Source organism: Hibiscus syriacus, unplaced genomic scaffold (genome assembly GCF_006381635.1).
Source record: "Hibiscus syriacus cultivar Baekdansim isolate YM2019G1 unplaced genomic scaffold, ASM638163v2 tig00112673_pilon, whole genome shotgun sequence".
Lineage (NCBI taxonomy): Eukaryota > Viridiplantae > Streptophyta > Magnoliopsida > Malvales > Malvaceae > Hibiscus > Hibiscus syriacus.
The window spans coordinates 239304-251155 of record NW_024063379.1 but is presented as its reverse complement, the minus strand read 5'-3'; the positions used below and the strand labels follow the sequence as shown (position 1 = coordinate 251155).

Sequence of the window (11852 nt, the reverse complement as noted above, 5' to 3'; positions counted from 1 at the left end):
ATATATATATTGAGTTGGGTTTATATTTTATTTTTGGAATCGAAGTCAAGTCAAATGAAATAATATTAAAATCGAAATCGAATCAAAATCAAAATCGAATTATAATTTTATATGTGGCCAATTAAAGTCAAAATAAACAAAAATCTAACCCAACCTGTTTTCATTCCTGAAAACAATATACAAATCATGATAAAAACCTCTCGAATTTCTTGAAATATTACATAATTCTCATAATTGAGTCGCGTCTTCAAACAATAGTCATGTCGAATCTCTCTTTGTTATTGTCGAATTTAATTACATTAAGTTTTCAAATTTTAAAACCTTAACAATTTATATGATTAAATTAAATATCACTCGTGTATCATTTATATCATTGAATTTAAAAAATTAACAAATAAAAAATTTAATTATAATACTAAATATTGATTTTGATTTATACTACTAAACTGTTAAATTTTTAATGGCATGACAATATAGATAGATCATTCTTTCATTGTGATGACATGAATAAGATAATATCATTTTAATACGATTATTGATGTCCATAATGATATCATTTTAAATATTAAACTTTAGGGATATATCAATAAAATGTTCAATTTTTAGCACTACTTTTTCAACCATCGTTAGTAGTCAATCTCCGTTAGTCACTAGTCATCTTTCATAACAAGATTTATATCAAAACATTCCCATTTCATTCATCTTTCTTCTTTTAAGGTGATTTTCCACAAAATCCACTAAAAACGATGTTTCTCGCCATTCGAATTTTGGAACAAACTCCAAATCCCTCAAATTTAAGAAAGCCCTCAAATCCTTAAAAAGAACAAAAAAATTTTTATTTACTTTCACCAATTTTAAATGGGTTTCATGAAAAACTCATCTTAAAAAAGATGAGTAACCTAGGTACATTTTGGCATCAATTTTATCTCGAAAAATATAGGTTACAAACAAATCGACGGCTAGAAATGTGCAATGCCAAGAAATAATATATTTAAAAATTTAGTGACAATCGATACACCAAAATTTAGTTCCTAAAATGACATTGTAAATATTATTTTTTTAAAAAAAATACTAAAGATTGTACCTTCTTTTCACTCAAATATAGGTGTGCCAAGTCAAGTTGGTCATACAAGAGCTCAAAAACATAAAAAATGATGCTCCATTTGAACTGCATAATAAAAAGCATTCAAGAGGAGAAAAACGCACACACCCATCCAAGGTTCCCCCAACACTTCTTTTATGAGAAATAACAAAAATTACAAAGCTGCATATTAATGGGAAATGTTCAATTAGATATTCATGCAACAAGTTGAAAACTTCATTCACCCACGCATCATATATTCAGTTCCCCAAGACGCTGTCTTATCTAGAACCTCGCTGACCGAAACCATTACCTCTTGATCTGTAGTCGCCGAATTCTTGGTCGTTTCCCCTACCCAAACCACGAGAACCAAACCGACCTCTCAAGCCCTCTGGTGTATAACTGCCCCTGCCTCTTCCCCTTCCTGATCATTTTGAATGGCAGAATCATGTTAACAAAGCAGTTGCACTTCGATAATGAGAAAGTAGACTACCATTTTGTAACCCACGAATGCAAATCAATTACAACAAATGCATGTTTAAGATATTCAGGAAGAAGTGTTTTTTTTTCGTTTTTCTTTTTGGGTCTTTTGCCATAAGGAAGAAGAATGTAGAAAAGCAATCCTACCATAAGTGGCTAATAATGCCTCTGTAAATGAATTTCTGTAAATGAATTTCTACGATACTTGATTTGAATTTATTGATCAATAAATTAAGTATCGATACATGGCGAGTAAGGCGAGAGGATCTGTTGGGAAAGACTGCATTACAATTATCATTTTCAACATTCCAGAGTTTCTTCATTATCAAGGCCTTTGGCTAATTTTTTATAAATATGGTGAGGTGGTTGATTCTTTCATCCCTAATAAAAGAAGCAAGGGAGGAAGCAGGTTTGGTTTTGTTCGTTTCACCAGATTGGAGGATGCGAGGAGGGCTATCTATTGTGCTGATAGATCTAGGATTCAAGGCAACAAGGTTAGAGTTTTTATGGCGAGATTTCAACCTCGTGAAGCTTTCTGGAGAAAGAAGTTTTCTGTTCCAAAACCAGCTGTGGTCAAGAGTAGAATTGAGGATCCCATTGTTGGTGTTATTGATGTGGATAAGATAGTTACTCTTAAAGATAGTTTGGTTGGTTGGTGCAGAAAATTTATCAAATTGAAGGAGCTGGCTTCTATCATGCATAAGGAAGGTATTTTGCGTCCAAGAATTATGAGTTTAAGCGGTTCAGCTATTTTAATCATATTTGAAGATGAAGAGAGTATGAATTTTACTCTAAACAATCAGAATGAGGCTCTGCAAACTTGTTTTGACAAAGTGGAGGTGTGGTCGGAAAATGTTCGATGTAGCAGTCGACGGGCATGGTTATTGTGTAAAGGGATCCCACCATTTGTGTGGAGTCCTTCAACCCTCAGAAACATAGCAGGAAAATGAGGTGAGCTAATTTCCATAGAGGAAGGAACTTTTAATCCTGGCTAATTAGAGGAAGGAACTTTTAATCCTGGCTCATTTGATAGGGCCTTGTTTCAGGTTATTACGAACCATCAATCTCGAGTGGAAGAAAATATTGAATTGATAGTCGAGGATATGATCTTTACAGTATTTGTTTCAGAGTTTGAACTTTGTTTCAAACCAGAATCTGTTTGGGAAGATTCGTTGTTGTTGGATGAGGCAGTTGCTATCCCGGTTTCTACGGTGGGTGAGCTTGACAGTGCCACGCCAGTTAAGCCTCCCGAGCTGGAGACATGTGCCGGATTGGCTTCCCATGTAAATATTGATTCCATTCATATGGGGGATGTTCAAACAGATAATCGAGAGCTCCAAGATGACTTCAGTGCTGGTGATGGTTCGGGGCGCTCAGTTGCTGTGAAAGCAACTGTAGGTTCTCGTTTTGAAGTTGAATGGGCTAAGGAATCAGATTCCCAAGCAGCTCGTAATGGGGAAACAACGCATGTTTCTTTGTGTCAGTGGAGTGGCATTTCTAATGCGGTGGAGGAAGATTTTTTTACGATCGTGGATCCTATAATGGAGTTAAATGCTGGTGGAGACGATGATAAATTAGAGCTGGCGCTGTCGCCTAATATAGTGCGCACGAACAAAGTGGCACATTCTTTGTCCTGTCAGAGGAGCGGTAATACAAATGTGGTGGATGAATTAAATATTATACATGCGGGCTCAGTAGTGGCTTTGGAGGCTGCTCACGAGGTTAATGCTTTTGAGGGACCTTTCACGCCTTTGGATAAGTTGGTTATCAAGGGAAATACAATCATGGTGCAGGAAATTATTAATATGCATGAGGGTTCAGTAGTGGCATTGGACGTTGCTCACGTGGTGAATGCTTTCGAGGGTCCTTCGACGCATTTGGGTAGGTTGTTAAACACGGGTATTGTCGTTGGTTCGAATGTAGAGTTAGGTTTTTTCCAAAATGCAGAGGGGACTTTATCTAAGACTCTTGGTGGGGGTGATTCGGAGGAGTCGTTGGTATTGCCGTATCGGTCATTTACTAAATATTGAAATTGAAGAATTTGGATCAATGCTTGACATCCAGGGCAAAGTTCTTTCTAAAGCTGAGAGAAGAAGAAGAGATCTAGCGCTGAAGAAATTCAATTTGAATAAATCGGATCTATTATTATCTAAATTATCAGGTACATCTATTTCAGATTCTGTTTTAAAGCAAAGGTGGGCTGAAGCTTTTGTTGAAACACAGGAGGCAGTGTTTGTAGGTAGGAAACTTAGACTTATGGTTGGTAGTCCTGAAATGATGGTTCTTTAGAAGCCTTTGTTGTTAGTTATGCATTGACGTTTCTTAGAGTATTGTTGGGGTTTTTTAGGTGATTGCTTTCGATCTTTGAGAACAACTTAGTTTCTGTTTTTGTTCGATTGACTAATTGGATCTGGAGCCGTTGGAATGACAGTTTGGAGTTTTGGTCGATATTCGTGGCCTGTGCAGCTCCCTTGATTTCCAGGATTTAATTCGAAGTTTTAGGTCATTTTATTATTAAGTCGTTATTGTTGAGTTCTGCATTGGTGTCTCTCCGTAGGTGGTTATGTGGTAAGTTGTATTGTTGCTCTTCATTATGTGTTCTTTTTGGCTGGTGTTTGTAGCTATTTTTAACAGCAGGTTTGGAGTGTTTTTGTAGTATCCTGTATTTCAGGCAGTTTTTTCTTTCTCAGGAGCTAGTCTTTGGCTTTCTGTTTTTTCTAACTCATTTCACTCTTTTTCCTCCAAATAGGTTTAGGAAGGTTTTTTAATGAGGTCCATGGGTGGTGTACCTTGTATCCTTATCAATACAAAATACTCATCTTTCAAAAAAAAAAATGTTGCCAAAATTAGTGAGTTTATATTGGAAGTTAGTTTACCACCTAACAATCGACCTAGAGGATTATCAAATAAATGCAGAACTTTAGTGAAACAGCCTGTAAATCGAGGCAAAAGAATTTGGCAGCTCAAAAATTTTGTGAAGAGTGCCTTGTTTTGGATAAGTAGCAGGAATGCTTTTGTGGATGTTAGAAAGATACTCAAAAGCAGCACCATGAAAAAGCATTTTACTGAAAATATACAAGAAAATTCTAGAGTGCATAAAAGAGGAGTGAATTAGGGCACATACTTCCTCCACGTGTACTGCTGCTATTTGGCCTGCGCTCCTCAAAGTAGACTTCCTTCCCCCCAACAGAATAGGAGATGCCTATAGAAGGAACAGAACTTGGTCAGTATTAATATAAAATACCAATTACAGAAGCCAAAAGTAAAACCATAAAAGCTTCAGCATGGCAACACATATACAAATTATATTCTTGTACATCCATGTATATACAGAGTCCTTATACATTAAGAAACTAAAAGAGGGTACTATACGTCAGTTTTGGCTTATTTCACTTCTTTTTTCGTGCATTTACTCAAGAAGGTCTTTCATGGCTATGCTAGCCCAACCCCATCTTATCCATCATAAGCAACACAAAGGCACATGGATGAAGCTTAAATTTGATCCAACAAAATGAACAACCAGAAAAAGTTAAACTAAAATGTAATTACAATGGAACAATGTTAAAAGAGTGTTCAAAGCTCCTTTTCCAGTGAACTCAAACTTATAGACAAAAACAAGCCAAAGTAGTTACAAACATACAATGGATAATTTAAAGAGGAGATTAGCAAGGAAAGTTAAACTATCATGCTTTTGAAATTCTAAAAGAAATACTGAAAGTAACTAAGCTACTAGCTGCAATCCAACATAGTCGCTTGGGAGAAGGCCCAAACAACAATGAAAATCCATACCTTGATTGCATTTGGAACAGCAGAAATGTCTTCAAACTCAACAAAAGCATAGCAAACACCAGCAACATCCTGCACGCATCTAACACAAATTTAGTTTGTTTGAAGATATTTACAAAAGATACCAAGAAGAGAAGAAAAAGAAACCATAACCACCTTCCGGTTCTGGATAAAAACACCATCAGGCTTGATTCTGCCGAAATTGTTGAACTCCTGCTCAATTTCAGTAGCAGTAACGGTAGAGGGCAAGTTTCTCACATAGACAGATTTGTATTCACCAATATATTCACCTGAAAGGATGAAGATAAAAAATCACATTGCAACATCTGATCCAAGTACTGTAAGTATTTCGACCAGTAAATATTGTCTCAACTCTAAGCATGAAGGGTAATTCAGAAATGGAATGATAAAATATCCAGTCTCTAACTATTAATTTCTCACTGTAGAAACAAAATCCTGATGCTCGGAGGGTCAAATTAAATGCCCAGATGTCCATTTAAAATTTGTCCTTTCCCAGCAACCCATGCAAAGGCAAAATAAGGGAAATTGATAAAAATGCAAAGCAAACTATCAAATGGAAACTATATCACTGTAAGTCCTAATATAAACAAAACATACCAAAGTAGATAGAGCTAGACTAACCTTCTTCGGAGACCAAGCCTTCCTCCATTGTTTTTTCTGCAGTAGATTCAGGCACATATGACCAAGCAAGATGTGACAGTTGACTAGCAGGCTCTGGAATATGGTCCCATCCTGAAGTATTCTGGGGAATCTTATTATAAGATGGTTGAGGTCGAACAGATGAAACTGATTGCTCCTTTGGAACACGCAACTAGACCATTTTTAACACCAAATAAAGTTAATTAACGAATCATAAATACTTAAAGTTCAAAAAAATTAAACACCATTAATCTGTGGTCTGAATATTAAATGGTTAAAAAGTTTGTTCAAAGGGAAGGTCGGATAATTCCCAACTCTCATTTGATAATTCACTGCACGTTTACTATTTACATGCAAGGACATGTTTTGGTAATGTAAGACCGATATTGTATGCCACACGCTCGAGTAGAATTCAAAGGATTCTTTGGTTACAATAAAGATAAAGAAAGTACAGACTCGTATAGATAAAATGATAACATTTTCAACATGTCAAGAATAGGCAATGAGTGAGACACCCTCAATTAGCGAGTCATAAACATACATTGATATGATCCCGGTTATGTGTTTCGAGTCATATACGATGTTGCCCGATCGTGATTCTAGTAAGAACTTCACAGTGCTTTGATTGAAGACTGAAAATGCATAAACGTTATAAGAAGGAAAATATGTATATATGAATATGTGTATGAAAGTAATGGAAATGATAGAATAAAGTTGAAGTGGATTGTAAATGAAAGTAAGTGTGATGGTGATAGTGGTTGAATGAATGTAACGAAAATGGTGAAGGATGTTTGTGGTTGGCATGGAGAATGATAATAATTCAAAAGATGGATTGTGACCCTCTAACTATATATGAGTTTGGAACCAACAATATAATAAAGATGAAATCGAAGTGATAGAGGGTGGAACATGACCCACTAGCTATAGGTGAGCTAGGAATCAACGTTATAACAAGATGAAATGGATGAAGGCTTCAAGACCGATAAGAAACCGATAGAGTTCTAATCCAAGAACTAAAATGAAAGCAATCTTTCAAAGTATTTTCATAAATCAAATTGTGTGTCTACAAATGATCCCAAGGGTGCCTATTTATAGTATTTCTAAGAAGCATATGAAAAGACTCAAAAGATGATAAAATTCTCATCAATTTAACAATTAAATGCACTTGAATGTTTTGTCTTCTTATATTCAAAGTTGGATGAATATTCTAGATCATTTTGGGATGAATATGGCCTTAATTTCGTCCAAGAAGGAGGGGTGACTCTTAGGCTGCCTTGTTTTGCTTGCAAATGGAAGAAAAGAGCATAAATGAAGTCATATGATGAATGTGGACATCCTACATGTCTAAATCAGCTTACCTCTTCAAATTTCTTGCTGATTTTATCACTTAATTTGATGATTAAATGAAATAAAATCAGTCTTCATTGCTTGTTCCTTGGTAGCATGTGAATAGCCTTCAAAGAATGATAAATAAGACTTGAATAGGTGAATTATGAAGGATTGAATGCATTGTCTCTCCAAGAATATGAAAAGCCTTGAAAAGATGAAAAGAATTAATCCTTGAATTGATTTGAATAGAATCATTAAGATAGCCTTCAATTGCTTGTCTCTTGGTAGAAGATGAAAGGACTCTTTCTTGGCTCAAAGTCATCCAAATAATCCATACATGAAATTCCCGTAATGAAAATTCCAGCCTACAATTTCTTTGGTAATTCGATCATATCTCAAGCTCCCGATATCGGATTGAGGTGATTCAAAAGGCATTGGAAAGCTAAGAGATAGATGAATAATGTCCAGTTGATTTCTGGACCCAAAAATATCTGTATCGCATCCAGAATTAAAATACATTCTGACTGATATTCTTGCATCTGTTGAGACTGTTCAGCTTCCCTCTTGCACCTAAACACAAAGATAAATTTTATTCAATCATAACATGTATATATGCATGGGATAATTATGAGTTAGTTTGATTAATGAAATAACATTATTCAATGAACTATATGCATGAATGAAGTAGTTTATTAAATAATTAGATGCATAAATGAACTACTTCCCTAATTGAAATACATGCTTAAATGCAATGCATGCTTTAATGAACAACATACTTATTAAATGCAATGAATGTCATGAAACTAATAAAACTCATGAAAATTCATGCAATTGATGATATCATATTATAAGCATATCCTAAGAGGTAAATACAAACATATGATGAAATATAGTGCATAAATGAGCAGGTATATGATGAAGTAAGGTAGAACTCCCTGTGAATCAACCTTGTGAACTTCAATGATTTAATCAGATCAAGACCAAAGTTAGAGCTGATTGGGATCACATCATTCCCTCCCTCTTTAAAGCGATTTGTCCCCAAATCGACGCTTGCTACAAAAGGAAACAATCTCGACTTCCTTTTAGTTGGGAACTAAGTTTTTCTTGCTTGTGCACTTCATTTCCCTGTTTATCCGAATAGGTGTATGTTCTTTGCACTCCTTTGTGTTCCTTTGAATCATCATGAGGGTGGATGGAAAGTTTTGACCTTTGAACTCCTTCAGGTAGCTAGGTTACACCTTCTCCTTTAATCTTTTTGCCCTTCCACATTATGAACCTTGAATAGATTGATAATGCCCGTTTCATCTCCTTGAATCGATCATCACAAGCAAGAGAAATTCTATGAATCAATGTTCTACAAAATAAATCTAATTTAAAACATGGAACATCGTTAATAAAATGAATGAACATAGAAAATTCATGAAAGTTCACGAATGGAAGTTGGCCCTTGAAATTATCATGAATCAAATTCATTGAAACTTCCCTTTTATGAGGTTCTTCGAATGGATGGAGTAAACTTGGAATGTCAATGAACACGTCTCTTGGAATTTCAAGCGATTCAACCTTTGAAACTTCAAGTGTCACTCCTTTTGGAACTTCAATGGACATGATTCTTGAATCATCATTTTGTAAAGGTGTGACTCTTGGAATATCCTGTAAATCAACAGAATGAGTGGGAAGAAAAGATTGGTTAGTAGAAAACATATTTTCCAACTTTTCACTTTCTTTTCTCTCACTTTCAAGCTTCTTTTGAACTATCTCTTCAATACCACATTCTTGTTTTTCAATGTGCTCATTTTCACTCTCAATTCTCTTTTCAATGCTCTCAATCTCTTTTTCAACTCTCGTTTCTTCTTTTTTACAAACACTTTCATTTTGTAGTTGTTCTTTCAATTGTGTTTATTTGACTCAAATAATTTGATGATTAAATGCATAATAAGCAACATGGGAGTACTTACAATAGAGGCATATGTTTTTCTTGGAGCCTCCCCAACAGGTTCCTCCAAAGGCAAATCTGGGGTTTCTTGCACAGTGATCACCACACCGTAGTGGGTAGCAGGTGTTTCCTCTGCAGGAGCTTCCTCCACCACAACTTCAGCCTCAAAATCTTCTTCTTGTGGTTGCTCAAGGAGACTATATTTGTCAACTGGATCATCATCTATATGAACAGAGTTGACAAACTCCCTAGCCTCTTCCTCCAGAACGAAGTCAGAAACTGTGAAATCCAACATGTTAGACCAAACCAAAAATAAAGCAAAGCAAAATCTCTACCATCAGAAATAGTACATAACAAAGACAAGCGGATAGTAGAATTATTTACCAAAGATTAACTTATTATTTTTACGTACAGACTCAAAAGTGTAAATTTTCTAACCAGAAAAGAATAACTACAATAAGGTTTTGGCTTCAATGCCTCAAGTAGTAAGACTATAAGCTGGCAACTTAAGCTCATAAGAAGAAACAAAAGATCTAATCACTCTTCAATCTTTGTAAAAGATACAAATATTGTCATTTAATATAAAGATATTTAATTGATTCTACCATCTATGTTAGAAACATCAAACTAGTTAGAACATAGTCATCCAAAATTTTTGCATGTGGATATCAAGTCCAAAACATGCTATAGCTTGAAATAAAAATTTCAGATTAAAATGAGATTAAAGCTTGCACACAGTACATGGTGGCTCTGCAACAGCGCTTGACATATTTAGTTGAGCATCAACCTTGTTTTCTTGTAATGTGGAAGCTGGAATTTGTGAAGTCATTCCATCATCAATAAACTGTAAGATATCACTGAGAACAAAGTAACCCTTCTCTTGCAGGGCGAGTAAAAAGGTTTGCACAAATTTCCTTCTACCATTGAGATACTTGATTTTAACAGAACCGGAAACCATCACCAGAACACCTCCATTCCACGAATCAAGAGAATTAATCGTCATGACCTCGATTGCAGTAAAAGTTAGTAACATGACCAAGGTGTGAATTTCCTGCAGATAGAAATGAAAGAGAAAAATAAATAAATTACAAACCCATTATGATGTAAAATATAAGGAAGTTTATTCCTGATAAAGGAAGGTTGAGAAATCTTTGCTAATTATTGTAGAGACCGACCAATATTCATAACTCAAATTGGCAAAAGAAATTGCAATTTGCAGCAACCAGTTAACAGTCAAGTTTGGATTGTAACATCCAAATGATAAAGAGAATCCGTTTTTCTCACAAAGAAAATTGGCAGCTAAAAAAGGGTATTCAAAAGAACAAAATTTCAATCAATATCTCCCAAACTTTACTTATCCTGCGCTAAATCAAATACATTTATGTTATTTAAGAAGATATGGGCTAAAATTATGTAGTAATTGTTACATGGACATTTACTTGAAAACACATACAAATAAAAACATTTAAAAAATGGATATAATTAAGAACAAAAACATAGTGGTGATGCTAAGGCAAATTCACTAGACTGTAAATTAAGAAGAAAACAAAAGTTACCAGTCTTACCAGCATGGAAGAAGCAGATTCGGAGGAATCTCCATCAACCCGAACCACAGTACTTTCATCTGAGTAAAACTGATGAACTAGATCAGGTTGCTGTTGAAGTAGCTGGTAGTACTGTCCAACGAAGTATGAATCAACCTGAAATTATAAAACAACAAAAACACTGATTAATAAAAAAAAAACCATACATCGAAAAATAAAAAAGATTAAAAAGAAAAAATCACCTGAAAGGGTTCAGGGTGGGAAGTGGCGGCCATTGTGAAGAGTTAGACGGTTAGAAGGCCGCAGAACAAAAGCATGCAAGGGAAGAGGAACTAGATCACCCCCAAAGAAAGAAAAAACGAATTACATAAGTGTGATATTCGGGTCGGGTTTAGGGTGAAAAATACCTGACCCGACCCGAAAAAATATATAATTTTATCTTATATATTTAAGAATAATTACAATAATACCCTTCTATATATAATTGTTTCAATTAAGTCACTGTTTTATTGAATTAAAATATTTTTTTATTATTTCGGATCGGGTTTCTAATTTATATATTCAGATCGGGTCGGGTGAAACTTTATTTTGGTCGGGTTAAGTCGGATCTCGGGTGGAGGTTCCCTTGTTCTCGGGTCGGGTCGGGTGGACCAAAAACCCAACCCGACCCATGGCCATCCCTAATTAGGATGATTTTAACTTACGATGTTTATTAGTATGATTTTTATAATTTATTAAAATGAATAATCAATCAATAAAATGAAAATTTAATATTTTTTAAATCTTTATATATGTAAATTATAAAACAAACTAAAATTAAACAAAAAAATAAGGACAATTCTATCATTTTACATTACTAAAATCAAATTCATCTAACATGTCTACGAACCAAAAAGAATATGGAATTGGATTCCAATTCAATTTCCTGCCAACCAAACATGTTTCATATTCAGATTCCAATTCTTTCAAATTTTAATTTCTTCACGGATTTTAATTATCTCATAAACATTCCAACGGACCAAACGTCACTTGAGAG

At 34.8% G+C, this 11852-nt stretch overlaps 1 pseudogene; it reads right to left on the bottom strand.

Annotated features, from left to right (window-relative positions):
* Window positions 1–1198: 1198 nt before the first annotated feature.
* On the bottom strand, window positions 1199–11178 carry LOC120182484 (annotated as a pseudogene).
* Between the last annotated feature and the right edge of the window lie 674 nt (window positions 11179–11852).